Here is a 22,341-nt window from a genome sequence, read left to right as displayed (position 1 = left end):
ACAGACAAAAATTAGGCCCAGATGAATTGCATCCCAGGCTGCCATGGGAGGCAAGCCATGAAATTGCAGGGGCTCTGATACAGATTTTTAGAATCCCCACAGTGTGGAAGCAGGCCATTTGGCCCATCAAGTCCACACCAACCTTCGGAAGAGAATCCCACCTGGACCCGTGCTCTACCCCTGTAACCCTGCATTCCCCATGGCTAACCCACTTAACCTGCACACTATGGTCAATTTAGAACAGCCAATCTACCTAACTTGCTCATCTTTGGGATATGGGAGGAAACACATGCAGACATAGGAGAATATGCAATCTTCACACAGACAGTTGCCTGAGGTGGGAATCAAACCTGGGTTCCTGATGCTAACCACTGAGCGACTGTGCTGCCCACTGTGGCCCTGTCTGGTCACAGGAGTAATGTAGAGGACTGGAGGATGGCTAATGTGGTTCCACTTTTTACAAGGGGTGGTAGAGATGAACCAGGAAATTACAGACCAGTGAGTCTCATGTCAATGGTAGGAAAACTATTGGAGAAAATTCTGAAGGAGCAAATTAATGCCCACTTGGAAAAGCATAGGTTAATTATGGATAGGCAGTATGATTTTGTTAGAGGGAGATCATGCCTCCCAAATTTCTTAGAATTTTTTTGAAAATGTGATCAAGTGCGTGGATGAGAGAAGTTCGGTTGATGTCGTTTATACGCATTTTAGTAAAGCTTTTGACAAGGTCCACATGGGAGACTGACTAAAAAGGTTAAAGCACATGGAATTGAGGATAACTTGGTGAGATGGATGAGAAACTGGCTTAGTAATAGGGTACAAAGAGTAGTGGTAGAAGGCTATTTGAATGACTGGAGACCGGAGTCCAGAGGTGTACCACAGGATCAGCACTGGGACCCTTGTTGTTTGTTATATACGTAAATGATATAGATGAAAATGTGGAGAGAATGTTTGCAAATTTGCAGACAACATCAAGATTGCTTCTGAGGAAGGGTCACCAGGCCCAAAATGTTAACTCTGATTTTTTTCTTCACAGATGCTGCCAGACCTGCTGAGTTTTTCCAGCAACTTGTGTTTTTGTGCCAAGATTGGTAGTGTGTTTAATAACAAAGAAGATGGATGTAGATTACAACAAGATTTGGAGGGATTGGTCAGATGGGTAGACCAATGTTTGAGGTTATTTAACCCTGATAAGTGTGAGGTGATGTATTTAGGAAGAAGAAACAACATGAGGGGGTATTTAATGAATGGCAGGACAGTAATTACTCCCAGATCCCTGAAGTCAGCAGAGCATGTGAATAGGATAGTTAAGAAGGCATTTGGGACAATTACTTTCATTAGTCTTGGAATAGAGTATAAAAGCAAAGAGGTGGAGCTGTACAGAGCACTGGTCAGGCCCCAGATGGAGTACCATGTGCAGTTACGGCCACCTCTCTGCCTACTAACTCAGTGCCTGTGTGCCCTGCTCTTTCACTGCACGTGACAAAGAAGCTGCACTCCGGAACCCTGCATGATTCTAAATAAACCTGTTGGACTATAACCTGGTGTTGTGTGACTTCTGACTTTGTCCACCCCAGTCCTACACCAGCACCTCCACATCATTGTCACCTCACTACAGGAAGGATGTGATAGCACTGGTGGGGTTATAGAGGAGGTTCACCAGGATATTGCCTGAAATGGAGAAATTGAGCTATAAGTGAAGATTAGATAAGCTTGGATCATTTTCTTCAGAGCAGAGAAGACTGAAGGGAGGCATGATTGAGGTGTATAAGATTATGAGGGTATGAACAGGGTGATTGAGAGTAGCTATTCCCCTCAGTGAGGGGTCAATCACAAGAGGGCATAGTTTTAGGGTAAGGGGCAGGAGACTCAGAGGGGATTTATTAAAAGAAACTTTTGCACTCAGCACATGGTAGGAATCTGGACCACACTGCCTAGGAATGTAATGAAACCTTACAACCTTTAAAAAAATATTTGAATGAGTATTTCAAATATCACAACATTCAAGAATATGGGACACTTTTAGTGGTAGTTACCTCTGTGCAGACTCAATGGGCTCAAGGGCCATTTCTGCATTGTATGAATCTATGAATCAATGAATCAATGAATTGTTTCTGTTGTGGCTCATGCAGTGCTGTTCTTGAGAAGATTGCTCCCAAAGGCAGTCCCACATCTGGCGTATTTTGATGTTATGCAGCCCTTCTAATGATGTGATGTTAGGCTTATTAACTGGGACTATGCAGGTCCATTGAACAAACTCATGCATCACTCCATAAAGATCAATTCAGTGCCAAGAGGCAAGATTCTGCCTTGCAATAGCACTCTTTAAAGAATCAGACATTCAGCTTGATTTGAAAAAAACTTTTGCATTCCCCAGATGTATTCTGGGCCGTTTTTGAATTTGTGACAGTGTTGTTATATTCCTATAAGGAGGACAGAGGATTAGGTGATCCATACACTGAACGGCTGTGCAGTTATGAGTGCAGCAGTACTATTGCTTCTGGATTGCAATAGAGAGACATAGAGCAGACACTGTAAAGAAGCCCTCTACCAAATTGGAAATGGACTCCTCATTTCTCTGAAAGTGAAAAAAGGGCTAGTTATTTCAGGAGTATCTCATAAGTTCCTAAGGTTGAACATAACAAAGATATTGGTCGTAAGCTTAATTAAACATACAAACATAACTAAATGTAACATTGAATAAATGAATTAAATGTGTCATTGTTGCAACATGTGGGAGTTCCTTATGTCAGTTTGGCCCAGAGCTAACACATCTCTCTTCAAGTGTTTGAAGTTCAGGCAGCTTTGGCTCAGAATTTATGAGGTAGAGTCGGAAAAGCAGCCCTGTGACACATCATGGAGTGGGAAGGTTATTTGGATTCTTTACACCAAAAGGCAATCATACCTCAAAGTTTTGGGTTGCCCTATTTGTCAGTATTCAGGGACAGGACAGTGTGCCTATGAGTGAGGCAGATGAGGTAACCTAACAACAGTTTTGAGTTTTTTCAGCTTGTTTGAATGAGAATGAGGGTTGTAGTGTGGATGAGCTATTTGATCACAGCACCATAGTAAAATAAATCATTCAAGAAAGCGGAGTGAGAAGGAACAAAAGCAGAAACTGCTGGAGAAACTCAGCAGGTCTGGGATCACCTGTGGAGAGGAAGCAGCGCAAACATTTTGGGTCCAGCGACCCTTCCTCAGATCTTACAGCATCTGCAGTTCTTTGTTTATTTGAGTAAGAAGGGACATTTTGTTAGTAGGGAACAGCATTGTGAGGGGAATTTACACCATTGTCCACAGTAAAAAATATAAATCCAGGTGGCTACAATGCCTGCCCAGTGTCAGGGTTTGGTCCAGCAGTTCAGGGCTGGATATGAGCTTGCATTAGAACAGTATCATCCATGTAGATACTACCAGCAAGGTTAGAGGAAAAAAATGAAAGCTCAGTGTGGTCATAATTAGAGTTCTAAGTGCCATATTAAGAAGCCGAACTGCAAAAGTCATTATCACTGCATTATTACCAAAATCTTATGTAAATTAGCATACAGTAACCCATATGAGAGAGGTGAATGCATGGGTCAAAGATTGGTGTGGAATAAATGAGTCACTGATACCTGTACTGGGCAAAGTAGGATCAATACTGATGGGACGATCTCGACTTGAACTATACTAGGGTCTGCGTTCCTGCCAACTGTATAACAATGGAAATAGAGAGGTCTTTAAAATACAAATGGGGCAAGGGATCAAATTTAGGAAGATGTGGTCAGTCAAGGAATTATGTCAATGCCAAAGAGAAAGATATTGCGATGAGAAATGATAAACAGATCATGACAGGAAGGGCTAGAAAGTATGAATCTAAGAGAAAACCAACACTTAAGACTTGAATTTAGACAGTAAGAGGATAGAACTAAAGGTTCTGTATCTGAATGCATGTAGCATTTAAAACAAAACCAATGAACTGAGAGTGCAAATGGAAATGAACAAGTATGATCCAGCAGCCATTACAGAGATTTGGCCCTCTAACAGTAACTAGATAGGAGGGTGGAGCAGAAAGAATTAATTGATTTAATCTTGTCAGAAAGCACAGCAGTAGACATGGGAGATATAAATCTACATGTGGACTAGAAAAGTCAGATTGACAAAGGTAGCCTGAATGAAGAGTTCATAGAATGGTTATTAGGATAGTTTCTTAGAACAGCATGTTCTGTAGCTGCTCAGAGAGCAGGTTATTCTAGGCCTGGTATTGTGCAGTGAGACAGAATTAACTAATAATCTCGTAGTGAAGGTGTCCCTAGGCAGAAGTGTTGATGATGCGATTGAATCTTTATTGAATTTCATGGAGATAGGAGCGGCTTTAAGACAATTTCTTTAAAACTCTTATAAGGGCAGTTATGAAAGCATGAAAGCAGAGCTAACAAAATTAAAGTGGCAAATTAGATCGAAAGATAAGCCAGTAGAGTTGCAGTGCCAATGGTTCAAGGGGCTATTTCAGAATACACAGAACAAGTACATTGCAAAAAGTAATAAAAATTCCAAGGAATGGATACACCATCCCTAGTTTACTCAAAATGATAAAGAGAGTATCTAACAAAAAAGTAGCACATATTAGTGCAAAGACACAGAGCAGAGCCAAAGACTGACAGTAATATTTTTTAAAAAGCAACAGAGAAGGATCAAAAATATTACTAAGAAGGGGAAAAATAGAGTATGCAAGCAAGCTATCCAGAAATATATACAGCAGTAAATGTTTCTATCAATATTTAAAGAAGGAAAGATTTAACAAGTAATCATTGGTTGTAAAGGAAGTAAGACTGGATAATTAATAATGAGGAAAAAGGAAGTGGCAGATAAATTGAACAGGTGTGTTGCAATATTGCTTACTTGAGAGAATAAAAATAACACTCCAGAGCAGCAATAAGTCAGGAAATGGAGAGGAGAGAGGAATCAAAGAAAATCAGTAAATTGTTGGAGCTAGGGGATGACAAACGCCCAGGTGCTAATAGATTTCATCCTAGGGCCTTAAAATAAGCAGCTCATGTGATAGTTGATGCAATAGTTTTAATTTTTCAAGATTCCCTCGATTTGAGGTTAACCCCATTTGATTAGAAGATTGTGAATATTACTCCTTTATTCAAAAAGGGAGGGAGACAGGAAACCACAGGCCAGTTAGCCTAACATTTGTTGTAGGGAAAATGCCAGAAGCTATTATTAAAGAAATTACAGCAGGACAGTTAGATAACATTGAACAGCACAGTGCAGGAACGGGCCCTTCAGCCCACTATGTCTGTGCCGATCGTGATACCGTTCTAAATAATCCCATTAGCCCACACATGATCCATATCACTCTATTCCCTGTTTGTTCATGTTTCTGTCTAAATGCTGCTTAAACCTTGTAATTATATGCATGTGCACTTCAACTACCTCCCCTGGCAGCGCACTCCAGGCCCCTACTTCTCTCTGTGTAAAAACCTCCCTCACACATCTCCTTTAAACATTTTCTCTCTCACCTTGAGCCTCTAATCCCTAGTATTTGACATTTCCATCCTGTGAAGAAGACTCTAACTATCCACCCAATCAATTCCTCTCATACATTTATATGCTTCTATTAAGTTGCCCGTCAGCCTCTGAAACTTGTCTGAATGTGAGTCAGGGTTGTAGGGTGGATGAGCTATTTGATCATGGAACCATGATTTCCAAATTGTCCTTGAAGCTAACATACTGCAATCCAGGCAACAATGTGGTAAATCTCTTTTGCACACTCTCCAAATCCCCAACATCCTTCCTATAGTCTGGCAATCAGAACTGCACACAATACTCCAAATATGGCCAACTAAAGCTTTATAAAGCTGCAACATGGCTTGCCAACTTTTATACTCTGACCGATGTAGGCAAGCATGCCGTATGCCTTCTTTACTGCCTTATCCACTTGTGTTGTTACTTTCAGGGAGCTATGGACTTGCACCCCAAGATCCCTCTATATATCAATGCTCCTAAGGGGCCTGCCATTTCTTCTATACTTTCCTCTTGCACTTGATCTCCCAAAATGCTCTCAAACTTGTCCATATTAAAGTCTACCAGCTATTTCTCTACCAAACCTACCAACTGATTTATATTCTGCTGTATCCTTTGACAATCTTCCTCATTATCCATAGCTCCATCAATTTTCGTGTCACTGCAAGATTACTAATCAGACACCTACTGAGCACCAATGGTCACACTCCTTAAGTCAGAAAAACACTCCTCCACAACTACCTTCTATCTTCTATGACCAAGCCAATTTTGTATCCAACTTACCAGCTCATTTTTGTATCCTGTATAACTTAACCTTCTGGACGAGCCTACCGTGAGGGACCATGTCAAATGCTTAGTAAAATCTATGTCGTCAACATCCATTGCTCTACCCTTTCCAATCATCTTCATCTCTTCCTCAAAAAAAGTGCAAGCAAATTTGTGAGACAGGACTCCAAACAGGACAAAGCCATGCTGACTATCCCTATTAAATTCTATTTTTTTTCCAAACATGAGAAAATCTTGTCCTTAAGAACCTTCTCCAATAATTTTTCTACCACTAATGTAAAGCTCAGCTGGCGATAATTCCCTAGATTATCTGTATTGTTTTTCTTAAACAAAGGAACAATATTGGCTATTCTCCAGTCTTCTTTTATCTCACTTGTGGCTAAAAATGATACAAAGATCTCTGTTCTGCCCCAGCAATCTGCTCCCTCTCCTCCCTCAGTATCAGAATAGATCCCATCAGGCCCTGGAGAATTGTCTACCTTAATGTTTTTCAAGGCACCCAAAGCCTCCTAATTCTTAATATCACCATGGCCCACAATATCAACACACCTCTCCTTAAAGTTACCACCATCCATGTTCTTCTCCTAGGTGAATTTCAATGAAAATGTTCATTAAGGACTTCACCCACTTCCTCTGGCTCCATGAATAAACTTCCTTCTTTGTCATTGTGTGAACGTACCCTTTCCCTAGCTATCTCTTTCTCCTAATGTATGAATAAAATGCCTTGGGATTCTCGATAATCCTACTTGCCAAGGACATTTCATGGCCCCTTTAAGCCCTCATAATTTCTTATTTATGTTCTTTCCTGCTTCCTTTATATGCCTCAAGGACCTTGACTGATTTCAGCTTCCTACATTTTACATATGCTTCCTTTTCTCATTTTGACTAAATTTTCAATATCTCTTGTCATCCAGGGTTCCTGAACTTTTCCACACTTATCTTTGATCTTCACAGGAACATGCTCTTCCTAAACTCTGAACAACTGGCCTTTCAAAGATTCTCACATAACAGATGCGGATTCACCCTCAAATAACCACCCCCAATCTAATTTATCCAGTTTCTGCCTAAAAGTGTTACAATTGGCCTTTCCTCAATTTTCACTTTTACCTGAGGATGAGTCTTATCCTTATCCATAACTATCTTAAAACTTACAGAATTATGATCACTGTTCCCAAAATTCTCCCCAATTAAAACTTCGATCATCTGGCTAGGCTCATTCTCCAATATAAGTTCAGCACAGTTGGACTATCTAAATAGTGTTTCAATAAGCCCTCCTGGGTGAATCTAACACATTCGGCTTCATCTAAGTCCCTGGCACTAGGGGAGTCCCAGTCGATATTAGGGATGTAAAAATCATCCACTACATCTATCCTAGATATAAAAAAAATGAAAGAACTGTGGATGCTGAAAATCAGAAATTAAAATGGAAATTGCTGGAAAATCTCAGCAGGTCTAGCAGCATCAATGAAGAGAAGTCAAAGTTAACACTTCAGGTTCAGTGACTCTTCTTCAGAAGCCTCCACAGAACTTTTCTCCCCACATGGCTACGATTTTCCAACAATTTCAGTTTTTGTTTCACTTCAATAATCCTGCTGTTTATGCATTGTTCTGTGATCTGCCTGCATTTCTGTTCCCCTTTCTCCCTGTAGCTATTAAGAGACCGACAGTATAACCCCATAATAGTGATTGCACCCTTTCTTATTCCTGAGTACTACCCATATGGCCTCGCTGGATCAGCCATCCAAGATGCCCTGTCTTAGTGTAGCTGTGTCATTCTCCTAAGTCAGTAATGCAACTCCCCCACTCCTTTAAAGCCTTCCCTATCTCATCTGAAATCCCTAAACCCTGGAACACTGAGCTGCCAGTCCTGACCCTCTTTCAACCAAGTTTCTGCAGTGGCTACAACATTGTTGTCCCATCTACTATTCCAGGCTCAAAGCTCATTTACCTTATCTGTTATCCTCCTTGCATTAAAATAAATGCACATCAGACCATCAGTCTTCCTGTGTTCATTAATCTGGCTCTGCCTTTTCTTCCTACTAGACGTACGTGACTTAACCTCTACTTTTTCCTCAATCACTCCACATGCTGACATATTGATTCATTCCACATCCCCACCACTAGCAAAACTCCCTGCCAGGTTATTGGTGCTTTTCCAGTTTGGGTGTAACTCATTCTTCTTGGACAGGACTCTACTGACTTGGAAAAGATCCCAATGATCCAAATATCTGAAGCCGTCCCTCTTATACTAGCTCTTTAGCCATGTATGTAACTGTATTATCTTCCTGTTTCTGGCCTCACTAGCAGTGTGGCATAGGGAAAAATCCCAAGATTACAACCCAAGAGGTCCTACTTTCAACTTTTTACTTAACTGTCCAAATTCCCTTTCCAGGACCTTATGTGTCTTTTTGCCTACGTCATTAGTACCAATACGGGCTATGACCTCTGGGATGCTCACCTTCCCCCTTCAGAATATCCTGTGCCTGTTTAAAGAAATCCTTGACCCTGGCACTAATGAGGCAAAACACAGTCCTGTTTTTAACCAAAGACATTTTCTGGTCCACCATATAGACTAGATATTAGTGATTCACTACAGTGTGGAGCTGGGGGAACACAACAGGTCAGGCAGCATCAGAAGAGCTGGAAAGTCGATGTTTCGGGTTTACACCTTCATCAGGACTGACTCTGATTCCAGCATCAGCAGTTCTTGCTATCTCTACTAGCCATTCTCAACTGGTGCTTAATGTTAAAGGAAATTATTTATCACAAGGATGATCACATTCCTCTTGATGTCTGACTTACTGTCATGCAATTCACATTTGCAGTCCCAACATGACTGTGTTCATCTGCCACTCCTGTAACATATTTTATTAGTTTCTCAGTGTAAATAATCTTCACATTGTTGTAAAATACTGAACTTGATTAATTATTATTTTAATAAAGCCATATAAAGTACAGTAAGTTAGACAAATTAATGACAATTAGACAATAATTAAGACCCTAAGAACATCAGTTCTTCCAGTACAAAGATTGCTTATAATAAATTAATTAAAATGCTTAGTAATGTAATTAACAATTTAAATTGACTGAGTGACTATGCAGCATTGTTTATTTGTCTTGTCATTTTCTATTTTGTGTCAATGCTATTTGAGACTAATATCTCAATTATCCCAATGACCTCCTTAGCCCTTATCTGTAGCTGTCAGATTTTCACCTCTACTTTCACTTTCTATTTTCTTTGTTCCTTAGTGTTTCTTTTCTAAGTGCATCTCTCACTCCATTTCTTCTTTCAGATTCTGCAGTACAAAACCCAAGCTGAAGAGAGGTAATCTTAAATCCAAATCCTGTTTTGGCATCACAGTCCATGGAATATTTCAATTTTTTTGGAATTTGAGAAGAATTGTACAGAATAAGACCATTGAAAGCCATTTTTTTTTAACATAAATGACCTTTACCTCCTTTTGAAGACAAACATTTCATTGGAAATTTACTTTCCATTATTTTAGGGCCATCAATTATCACCTTCATGGTCAATTAGTCAGGCTTAGCAAGTTTGCTGGTAGGCCACAAGGGCAAAATTCTGATCTGTCTTGTACACTTCACAGATGGTTCAATGGAACTTTTAGCATGTATACCAATTAGTTAGAATGTGGCATTATTTGTTTTGTATTCTTCTAGTTTAATGCATAGGAGAAGAAGGAATGTGTAATTATACTAAAGTGATTGGTGTGGAAAAAGTATTTTTGAAAACTTCATAGATTCATTGGTATGTTTCTGATGATTTTATAATCATTACAGCCACTTTATAATTGGCTAATTGTCTGCAGCTTCTGCAATTGAGTCGATGTTCCTCTAAATCAAAACCTAACAAAATAGCATGAGAAGTTCCTTCGAGCTCCATTTTGATTCAGTCCCCTCCCCCTCTCTCTCTCTCTACCTTTCTTTTATCTTTGATGATTTGCATTATCCTTAACAAGCTTTGCATGGTAAATTACTCAGTTGGAGAAACAGGTGATTTAGTGGTGATGGATAATTAATAGAAAAAAAGTACCACGGTATAGTAATTGTAATGAGATCAACCAGCTAGATATCATAGAATATGAGTTCCCTGATTGGGGCTGTTAATCTGGTCCAATCAGGGATCCCTGGCTGACAGATAAAAAGAGGAGTGTCAGACATTCTGAGAGCTGGCTCTGAATGAGGCACTGCTATGTTCAAGGACTGTTCATGTAAATAAAGGGTAACTTGGTGATGGAATAGCAGCTTCTGTGGAATTGTTTCACATGGGTGTTTTGGTGATGGAAAGAAAAAATGTTCAGTTGTGTGTGAGAGCACTCCTGGATCTTAAAAAACAGCACATGAGAAAGCTTTACCAAGTAAGACAGCAAATAAATTATGACACAACCTATAAACCTTTCTATGAGGCAAATATGAATTCAATGGCCAATTTAAGCTCAATTAAGGGCCAAGTTAGGGCCAATATTAAAAGGGTGTGGCTAGAGTACGGCAATGATAATATTTGCTGTCTTCACCTTGGTAGCTATATTGTTCCCAGAGCTGGTTTTGGGAAGGGATGGGATATCGCAAATATCAACATCTAGTGGAATACGTAGCAAAAAGGAAGAGGCTTTGAACAGGAGCATAGAATTGTGGCAGTTTTTACAAGAGTTGTCAGTATTTAATAAATCAATTCCGAAGTTTATGTAAGGTAACATGAAGCTGGCTGAAAAGTTTAATAGTTCTTATGATAAATATCTTAATGTAAATTTAACTGGAAATACAACACACACCAATTGATGCATGTCAGAAGAGCGAGTTTGACAGTAAATGGTAGGTGCTAGATTTGTTGTGTTTGTTATTCTAAGCCACCATTTTCAAAGAACAACAGTGTAACATACCTTGCAGGGGTTTGTGACCACGTGGCCAGAGTAGCAATCAATATTATTGATAGGACATTGGATCAGAGACAGAGGAAAACCGTACAATTTCATAATGAAAAATAAGTTTCATTTATACAACACTGTTCACATCCTGAAAGCATCCTTTGGTGATTTACATCTAGTAATTGACTGCTAGGAAAATAATAATTTCTTCAGTAGTATGCCTGAATTTTATGGAGTCTACAGATGCACAATTGAGGGAGGGTAGGGGGATGAGGTGGGGTTGGCGGGAGGGGAATGGTTAGTGGTGAGTTTGTGCAAGGGCTGAATAATCAGAAATGGATGCTCCTGGAACCCTGACATCACAGCATCAGTAATAATAGTAGAACCAAACAGCATCTATAACTGGGATGTAAGATTGATAGGGGTTCTTGTGGTGCAGAAATAGTGCCCCTACCTCTGATTCACAGGACTCGGCCTCAAGTCCCACTTGCTCCAGAGGTGTGTAATAACATCTTTGAACAGGTTGATTTAAAAAAAAATACAGGATTTTTGAATAGGTATCTTAGATCATAACAAGTTCTAAGTTTGAACACCAATAGGCCACCACAGTTGTTGCCTTAACACACTTACAATTGCATTTATGAGGTGCAAACCTCAGTTGAAGTTGTGGTCTAAGATGGTCAAGGTGACAATAAGTAGGTCTACACTAATCTCCATCATCCACTGACCGCCATTTTTGATCTGTCTCCTTAGACCTGCCGATATTTCAATGGACGAAACCGTGATCCCGAACACGTATCCTTGGGAATGTTTTTGTTAATTTGTTTGTGGAATGAGGACACCAGTGGCTAGTCCAGCATTTATTGCTCATCCCTAATTGTTCTGGAACGGACTGGCTTGTAGGCCATTTCAAAGGGCAATTAAGAGTAACCAGACTGTTGTCACCTGCAGGCCACAGCAGGCAAGAATGACATATTTCCTTCAAAAAGAGTATTAGTGAACTAGATTGTTTTCTAGTTGCCATCAGGCTAGCCTTTAATTCCAGATTTTAGTGAATTTGAATTTGTTGGTTAAAAAAAAAACCTGGTTCACTGATCTCATTTAGGGAACAAAATTGCTGTTCTTACCTGGTCTGGCCTACATGTGGCTGCAGATCCACAGCAACATGTATGACTCTTAACTGGCCTCAGGGCAATTAGGGACAACAATATGCATCAACCTAGCCAATGACACTCAGATCCCATGAATGTATAAAACAAATTCACCACCTGCAGTGGTAGAATTCTAACACAGTATCCACAGAGCATTCGCCTGCCGATCTGGATTATGAATCCAGTCATGTTGCCATTACAGCAACCCTTTCCTGCTGTCAAGACCTGTGTGTGAGAACAGTTAAGGATTAACAGCTTCACAACATTCATTGCTCCTCTCACAACTCTGTTTGGTATGGGTCTCCATTAATCCAGTGGGGGACAGATGAGCTCATTGCCTCTTCACTTTTGATTGAGTACTGGTCAGCCTCTGGGATTCTTTCAATGAATACTGCTCATCAACTGGGTTACAGCAATGATGACTGTTTGGCTTATGCGAAAGATGTTTATTCTGGAGAAAATATCCTTTCTGAATTGCTGCTTACATCAAGGTGGACTGAATACAGGACTGGCAAGATTTTACAAAATGATATAAACACAAAAGAACATAAGAAATAGATATAGAAGTAGACCATTTGGCCCATTGAATAGAATCATGATCAGTATGATTGTGGCCTTTACTTTGCTGCCTCCACCAAATCACCTTCACTTTCGAACAGAACGTGAACCTAGCCCATTGAATATATTGAATGAATCAGATTCCACTGCTCTTTGGATAGAACATCCTCTGCAGTAGTAGATGCTTGTGCCTTGCCCTGTGACAGGAGTGGACTGGCCCCAAACCTTCAGACAGCCAGTCACATTCCATCAGGCAATCAGTCAGCTTTCTCCTGTGCAGAGGCAGGAGCGCAGGCACTGAAGAACCAAGCTGAGAACTTCATGAAAAGTGATAAAACTGTCATCCTTCCTGCCATGGACTGAATTGGAGTGTAGGTTACAACATCACATAATATCTCTTTTTCACCTGTTTATGGGCCCTCCCCATCCCCTGTGTCACCAAACTTGCCACAAGGGAGGGCTTGTGAGTACACCCAAATGAAGATGGGTTCAGATGCGTATTTGAAGTTGATGCTCCTGAATTGGTCTTCGTTTAGAAACTCTGCCACTTTTGCATTTAACACAGTCAGGCTTACGGTCAAGGAGGAAGCCCTGTGGCACTGTCATGAAAGTATTTAAAATAATAAAGGAGTTGATTAACTCATGGCTTAACTCAATATTCTGGCTTTAAAGTCCAATGCGTGGGTTTATAGAGCTTTATGAAACTGTCCAGGAAAGGACACAATGTTACCGCAGAGTAGCTGGCGAACCTGGGAGCCTCCAAATATCATGTGTATCCATGCCTTGGTGAGATACTGTTACTCATAGCACTTCCTCAGAGAATGTGCTTGATAAGTCATTTCCAACTACTTGGAAGTCACTTCTTTGTCGGTGCATTGGTGATGTCTTTAGCTAAGTAATCTAGAGGCCAGACTAGCGCTCTGTGAACACGGATTCAAATCCCGTCATGGCAGCTGGTGAAATTAATAAATCTAGAATAATTTTTAGCAATGGTGTCTGTGGCAGCTATCATCAATTGTTGTAATAACACAACTGTTGTAATAACACACATTCCCTAAATGTCCTTTACAGAAGTAAATCTGCTAGCCTTATCTCGTCTGGCCTACGTATAAAATCACAAATTCAGCATCTGGATGGCTCCCAGCTGCCCTCTACTTGTCTTATCATAACACTTAGTTCAAGGGCAATTAGAGAAGGACAGCAAATGTTGCTCTTACGAGTGACCCTACACCCCATCAAAGAATACAGTACAAATAATCCTGGACTTCACTCTAATTGATATGTACTTCACTGCAGCATAGGACATTTTGAATCTAAAACTTTACTCTTAAAGGTAATGTCATAGTCATATCTTTAAAGGGAATTAAGCATGTAGGACAACCTACCTTCAGGAAGTGTGATCATTTCCTGACACATGGGATACATCCCATCAGGTATTTGGAAAATACAACAATATATGGCATTGGGCAGCCATGTGATGAAGCTATTGCTATTCAAGATTAAAAGAATTGAGTGCGTGCTGGACATTTTTATCTGTCCATCAATAATTTACTTAATTTACTGAATCTATATGTATAGTCAACAAACTGTCTTGAACCACAGATGATGGCTGTGCTATGAAAGAGATAAAGGAAAAACATTAAGGAAGAAAATAACCTTGCCTACCATTAGTTGTGCTGCCTTTATAGTGCAGATTGGCTGCAAGTATTGTTATAACAGATGGTGCAAATCTGTAACTGGCTCCATGCTAACCTAAATCCTGTGAAGTGATATTCCCATGTTCATGGCCAGATTGGTGTGCCAAGTTACTAGAGATGCAAGACAGAATTATAACAGTTGCAGCTTGTCTGCTTCTAGTACCTGCTGACCTAGTTTGCATTCCTCTTTTTATTGTATGCCACACCAATTTATTTGAGGTGCTTCAAAACCAACTCAATTATTAATTTTGACTGGAATTACAAGTCACCATGTAACTCTACAGTTTGGCATCTTCTCTATCTCTGTAAAGTTCCACAAAGATATGCATTATTGTTTTTATATTTCCACTGTTTTCAGTTCTGTTTTGCTGTAGACTGGAGATTCTTCAACTCCATTGGCTTTTATTTAAACCGGTGGACAACATTATTTTACATTTCAGATAAATGATACTACTTGCTAGAAGAGATGTAACAATTTTTATTAAACAAGAAAAATAACTTTTTTCCAGAAATAAATGACAGTTAACTATTAACAGCAGGAGCCAATACTAAAATACACCTGCAAACTGCAGCACAGAACATGCCCCAATCTCTTTATGAATTAAAAGGGTCCATTCCTGATGAGTAAAGGGACTGCTAAGCTCAATTCATTCTAAGTGACTAGAAAATTATATGGCATAATTGTTATGCATAATAAATATCTAAATGGAGGACGTGACACCTTTTGGGAGATCAATCTGAAAAGTTTGCTGGGAAATCTCTTTTGCACTGTGTGAACTGGCTTTAGGGATCTCTGTGATATTTCCCCAGTTCCTTTGTAATGATGCAGCAGCAAGAAAATAAACCCTGTACTGAATTGTGACCTTACAACATACATGGAATCAAATTAATATGAATACTGATCTACATATGAATACAGAGTCAACTCCTGTGATGTTTCACAAATGTAAATTCATCTATTTTAATTTCAATTTTAATGTAAACATTTGTATTGAACTCTATTTTTCATTGTTGTTCCGTGACAATTTTCTCATTTTTATTTCCACCTCTTCCAGCAAGATTTTATCATCATTCCTTCTCCTCGAATTTCTATAAATCTGTCTGTATATTGCCCTGTAGTTTCTCCTTCTCTCCGTATTTCATTTGCTGCTGTCTCTGTCAACCAGCTCCCTCTTTCTTACTTGCCTATTATATACTTAAGGTAGAATGTTGTAGTGGCATCAGTGGGAGAACCAAACTGCCTCTTTTCAAGGAAACCTGCTGGCTCACATCAGGCATTGGGCAATGGTGGGCCTTTCCATGGATTGAAGAAACAATAATCCATTCCACACTCCCAGGTTCATGGAGGAACCAGGCCACAGGTCAACAATGTTCAGAAGGAAAGGATGGATAATGGATTCCACAGTGTGGGAGCCATCGAGAGAGGGGAAAATAAGGGCACGGGGTGGATCTCATCAGCTTCTCCCCTGTCTTTGTGAAGCCCAGTGCCCTGATTTAGGTACTTACTGACTTTGGTCGAAGGGCACATGGACCACCCGCCACTGAGATGAACAATGACCCGTATATTATGACCTGTCATGCACACCACATGGCAACAGACCCATTTACAGATAGGTTAGTCCCAGGGGCAATGCAGTGATGCCCTGAAGATGTCCTTAATTAACGACTGAAGGCTCAGATTGGCAGAAGTAAGACAAGGTCAACCATGGACGTTCCAACCCATGAATGTAACTCTAGTGGAGGTGGGCAAGTAGCTGAGTTCAGCTATGTCGCTTTCTCATGTAATCAATTGCCCAATCTACCTCCACACTTGGTTTCTGTGATAGATGGAGATTTCAATCCTGGAGCCAGAATTTGAGGTCTGGTAATATCAAAAAGTGGTTTCTCATTGAGTATAAAGAGGAAGAGGTCTGGAGCCTATGGCTGAAAAGAAGTAATTAAGAAGTACACCCACAAACTGACTCAAACACAAACACACATAGACAATCACATCAGTCCACAAACATGTTTCCATTCTTACATAAACTTATTCATGTTCATGTTCACACACAACCTTAGGTACAATTCACAATTGTCCTCACCCACTTACACTTATACCCTTCTCAAATTTCTTTTTAATTACAGGTCTTCAGCAATTTAAGATTAGTAATTCTTTCCCTATGTGCTTTGACCTGCCCAAACACATATCAGTGCAATTCTTCAGAAGAATCAGCAATACACCCTAACATATGCCAGGCCCCTCAATTCTTGGAATGGGAAATATGAAACAATGTAGAACAGGCAGCAGGTTATCATGCAGATTGTGACAGCTTGGAATATGTCAATTGGGAGATGAAAGTTAGGAAGTTGGCTGTTACAATGCACATTATCTGGGATCCTATTGCCAGAAAGGTGTCATTTGAGCATTGTTTGGCCAGGAGTGCATCAGTTTGGCCTTTATTAGACTGAACAGAACAGCTTGATTGGAATTGGCTTTGGTATTCAAGTGATGATCCATCAGATTGAAAAGCAGCAAAGGTCCGAACTTGATGATGTAGCATGATCAGGGCACAGGAAAGAGCAGGTCAGGCAGAACCATAGAACTATGTGGACCATGAGTTGGTCATTTGTAAGAAAAGAATCATAGTTGCAAAAAGGAAGAGTTTTAAGTTATTCTGTGAACAGCCAAAAGTAAAAGTCAAAAAAGTCAATGGTTTTATGTTGTTGCATGGAAGTGATTTATTTGTATAGCTGAGTCTCCAAGTGTAGTGATGATGATGGGGATGGGCAGAGTTCCTCTGAGCTCCTTCTTGCAGGGAGCAATGACGTTGGCAAGCTGGGAGGTAGTAAGAGAAACCATGGAAATAGACAAGGAAGTAGGAACAGAAGGCCAGGATTTGTGAGTAGAAATCCTCTGACAGTAGCTAGAGAACCAGGAAGGGATTTGGAACTGACATACAGCTATGGGATACCTGGGCGCACCCTTGAGCTAGAGAAGCCTTGTGGAGTTTGAGAGAACAAAGCGTCTGTCAGGAGTTGGAGCAGAGGTCTAGACCTGCAGGTCATCATAGAACCACAGAAGCCCTGCAGTGAGGGAGCAGGCCATTCGGCCCATTGAGTTTGCACCAACCCTCTGGAGACTATCTGGGTCCCTGACACTGTGAAGCACCAGTGCTAACCACTGAGCTACCATGCCACCCTCATGGGAGATCCAAGTGCAGACAATGCAACTGTTTGAGGGTGGAAAGCTGAGAAATGATAGACAAGTGAGCCAACAACTGCAGAAGATTTAGGCAAACCAAAATAAAAATGGCATTAACCTTGTTTCTCTCTCTGAACATGCTGCCAGACCTGCTAAGTTTCTCCAGCATTGTCTATGTTGGTTTTGGATTTCCAGCATCTGTTATATTTTACTTTTTTCTAACATAGACAAGGACACTGAGACTATCCCATCATGGATATTCTGCCTGCATCCACGTATCAGCGTGGACAGATTTGGGGAAAGGCCAAAGACATTCATTTAACTTTTGGCTAAGAACTGAATACAAGAGAAACAGCTAGTTGGGGCATTTAAAGGCCTCAATGAGAGGGAGTAGGCAATATTTGTGATGGAACATCAGTATGGAAGGTCACCAGGCCATACTAAGGAGTAATGTTGGGTCCTTTTTGAGGAGTTAGATCCATGATTGTGCAGATCAAAAGCCCAAATGGAGGCTACAAAGCTGAAAAGTGGCAGGCAGGTCAGCCAACAGCTGCAGGAGACTTGGATCTGATGGGAAAAACCCCTGACTTGGAAAGGTCAAGAGGAAAGAAAGATCTTACTTTTTGTCTGGGAGGCCAGGTAATCAGCATTACATGGCCACAGGAAGTTAGCAGTGGGAGCCTCTTCATCGATCTAACTACCTGGCTGGTTAGAGACCAGGAATTAAGCTCTTTAACAATTTTCTGACGGATCTACAACATTAGGTGGATAGCTATTATTTTTAATTCTCTAATTTGCATATTATTAATAATGCCTATGATGACTCATTAAAAAAAATCCCTCTTTTCTATAATCTTGTGCAGTGTATGTTTTAAATTATCTGTTACGTGGATGTCCTGGTATGGCCAGATTAACGAATCTATAATCTTATTGGTCTGCAATGCTACACATAAACAATTCAGCAAGACTCGCAGTTAATTACAATATTCCAATACTTTATATGTGCACACAAAGTGTTTCAAATAGAATAGTAAGATAGATGGTGGGCGAGGAAATGCTGCATTTTAATGATCAGTTTTCAAGCTAACACTTGAAACAGTGTTGAAACAATAGCGTAGGAACAGCAAAAGAAATGCAATTAATAAATTGAATACGTTTTGAATTGAATGCAAAGTGGAGAATTGTGAGGTTATGCATTTGGGGAGAGCAAACAGAGCACAGGAATACATAATAAATGGAAGGATATTGAGAAGGGCAGAAGAAGTAAGGGATTTGGAGTGCATCTCCACAAGTTTCTGGAAGTGGCAGGCCAGATGGATAAGGTAGTAAGGAAGGCATATAGCAAGCTTTCCAGATAGTTGGGTGGGAGGTTAAGCTGTGAGGAAGATACTGAAATGCTTCAGTGTGATTTGGGCAAGTTGTGATAGTTAAATGTGAGGTTACCAACTTTGGTACTGAAAACAGGAGGGCAAAATTATTATGGCAATAAATTGGGAAAGGGGATAGGCAATGACAGCTGCATCTCCTTGTATACCAGTCGCTGAAAGAAAGCATGCAGATGCAGCAGGTGGTCAGAAAGGCAAATGGTATGTTGGTTTTCATAGCGAGAGGATTTGAATACAAGAGCAGGGATATCTGGCTGCAGTTGGAGAATTATGTGCAGGTTTGATCTCCTTATCTGAGGAAAGATGTTTTGGTTATGCAAGTAGTATACCACAGGTTTACCGGACTGATTCCTGGGTTAGCAGGACTGGATCAGTTAGGACGATATTCACTGGAGTTTAGAATAATGAAATTCTAAATCCTAGCACTCAACAGGTTAAATGCAAGAAAGATGTTCCCAATGACCAGGGAATCCAGAGCCAGAAGATGACTATACGCTTACATGTTAGGTCACATAACTTCTAAAGGTCTCCTATATTTGGAAGATACAGATGGCAGTACACAACATAGTAATTAGGGTGGGATCTGAAGATTAAGTTAGCAGCCTGAGCCACAACAGAGCAAACATCCTGGTAACCCAGAAGATGTCAAGATAAGCAAATACTGCTGATTGCTGAGAACTGCATGAACATCACCCCATTACAGTTAAGCTGTCCTCAGATTCTTGATTGGGATGAAGCAAATGGCTACCCTGATAACAGTGAAGAACTTCAAACCTTAGATCTTAGACATACAGAAGACAATCTAAGACAAATTACCATTCATCTAAGTCCAGAGAGAAAACTTTCAGTGTGAACAGTTAAATCAGCAGATCTCTGAGTTTGAAAAGTTCAAATTCAAATCTTCACTTGTGTTGAGGTGAGGTAATGATAAATATAATTATTGGAACTTATAACAATAATAGTTATTAGAAAACAAAAACTTGGGAGGAAATCCTGTATATGGGTCTGGAAGGATCTGTAAAGATGAATATTTGATTCAATACAATAGTGCCACCAACTTTGATGTCATGAGGATTTAATGGGAGAGTAAAGTCTGATCTTGATGGAGACAGACCTAAAGCTAGGTCCTCCCAACAGTCTTTGCTGTAATGTAGAGCCTATTCTTATAAACTGCAAAGAGTTACAGAGTTGAAATGAACAACATTCTACTTACTTTGCAAGACTCTTTTTGTTAGACTACATAAACCCCTTAAGAACGAAAACAGATAAAAGATAGAAGTCTCAGAAATCCACCACAGAGCAAACTGCCAATTACAAGCTTGAGTAGCACTGATAACTTAATATTATTTTACCTGACAATTGTATGCGCTTCGTGTCAGCAAGCTTGGAAAAACGTAGCCCACTTTGCAACAATTTTCTTGAAAGTCACCCTGTAGGCTCTGATTAGCTCTCAATGAGGCTCTTACACTTGATAACAAATCTATTTTATTCACTCGATGATTTGTTGAAAAGCCTTTATCATACATTGTGGAAAGCAACAGTTTCTTCCAGCTATTTGTTTCAATTATTTTGCAAGATTATATTAATGAACCCATCACATTTCAAAAATATTCCCCCAAGCAAAACAAACTACAATGAAAGAATACAGTGCAGTCATTATGAAAGCCCTTTGAGCATCTATTCAGGGGAAAAAGGAAAAGAGATTCAAGAAATATAAGCACCAATCCAGAGAAGCAAAGATAATTTATCTGAAGCCAAAATACAAGGAAATTTGTTGTGCCAGTTCTGAGGCCAACAACATTCAGCCTGGAAATACAAAGGCATTGATCAAGGAGCCAGCAGGACCGCTTCAATGAAGTCAGGAAAATTGACCTAATGCCCATCAATGCGTTATGAATAAAGTCTGCCTCTGTTGATCTTGGGAGATACACTGTCCATCTGGAAAGAATCCTGAAATTTAGGGAGTCAGCAACGTACCTCCAAGTAACTATTAATATCAATTCTGTAATCTGTATCTCCATCTGTTGAAACCAAAGTATCAGTCCAAGGTACCCTAGCATCTGTGTTAAACTCAAGTGTAGATCAGAAAATCTGTTTTCCACATGGTAGAGCCAAGAACAATCTCATTTAACTCCCATTTGTAAAAGCAAGATACTTTGATTTTGGAATAAACAGTAAGCATGGGAAAATTTGTAGGAAATTTTAATTGAAAGAGTAAGCAGAACTGTTACATTATTATTATAAAATCTGACATATAAACATAATGTAAATATAGAAATGAATATAAATATAAAAGTGAATATAAAGACATATCAATATCAGATATTGCATCTTATAATAAGAGCTAGGTTGCAGCAGGTAAGAACTTGGAATAAATAATTAGATATTCCAATATGTTAAATTAGCATTAGAGATAACTGAAAAAAGAAATTAGGTTCTACTGTTCATTATAGATGGATATGAGGCTGTGATGGACTCCATCCAGTTTATCTTGGAACAAATCTCAAACATGAGATGGTTCATTTATCTCAAAATCAGATAAAGCAGCAAATCTGAGGTAGCAATGCCAGGATATAAATCATGAGAATTATCTAGACAGAATATTAAACAACCGTCTGTAAACTTGAGGACTTATAAAACTCTGCTGCCCCAATCCAAAATCAGAATCAGTTTCCTTCACCTCTGTGTTTGCTGACCTACAATGTCTTCTGGTTAAGCACTTCCTTGGTTTTAAGATTCTTATCCTTGATTTCAAATTCATCTATGATTTTGCTCTTGCACATCTGTGTAATCATCTCCAGCCCTACAATCATCTGAGATATCTTTACTCCTCTAATTCTAGTCAGAGTCATATAGCACGGAAACAGACCCCAGTCCAACTCATCTGCGCCAGCCAGACATCCCAATCTGACTTAGTCCCATTTTCCAGCATTTGGCCCATGTCCCTCTAAACCGTCCCTATTCATATACTCATCCAGATGTCTGTTAAGAGTTGTAATTGTACCCACCTCCACCACTACTTCTGACAGCTCATTCCATATATGTACCACTCTCCGTATGAAAATGTTGCACCTTAAGCATCCACAACCGGACCTCCAATTTTAATCTATCCACCATTGGTGGCTGTAGGTTCAGATGCCAAGGCTGTAAACTCTGTAATTTTCTTTTTAGCTCTGTTATCTTTCTTCC

The sequence above is a fragment of the Rhincodon typus genome, chromosome 1, assembly GCF_021869965.1.
Source record: "Rhincodon typus isolate 14 chromosome 1, sRhiTyp1.1, whole genome shotgun sequence".
Taxonomy (NCBI): domain Eukaryota; kingdom Metazoa; phylum Chordata; class Chondrichthyes; order Orectolobiformes; family Rhincodontidae; genus Rhincodon; species Rhincodon typus.
Note: the sequence above shows the minus strand (reverse complement) of the source record.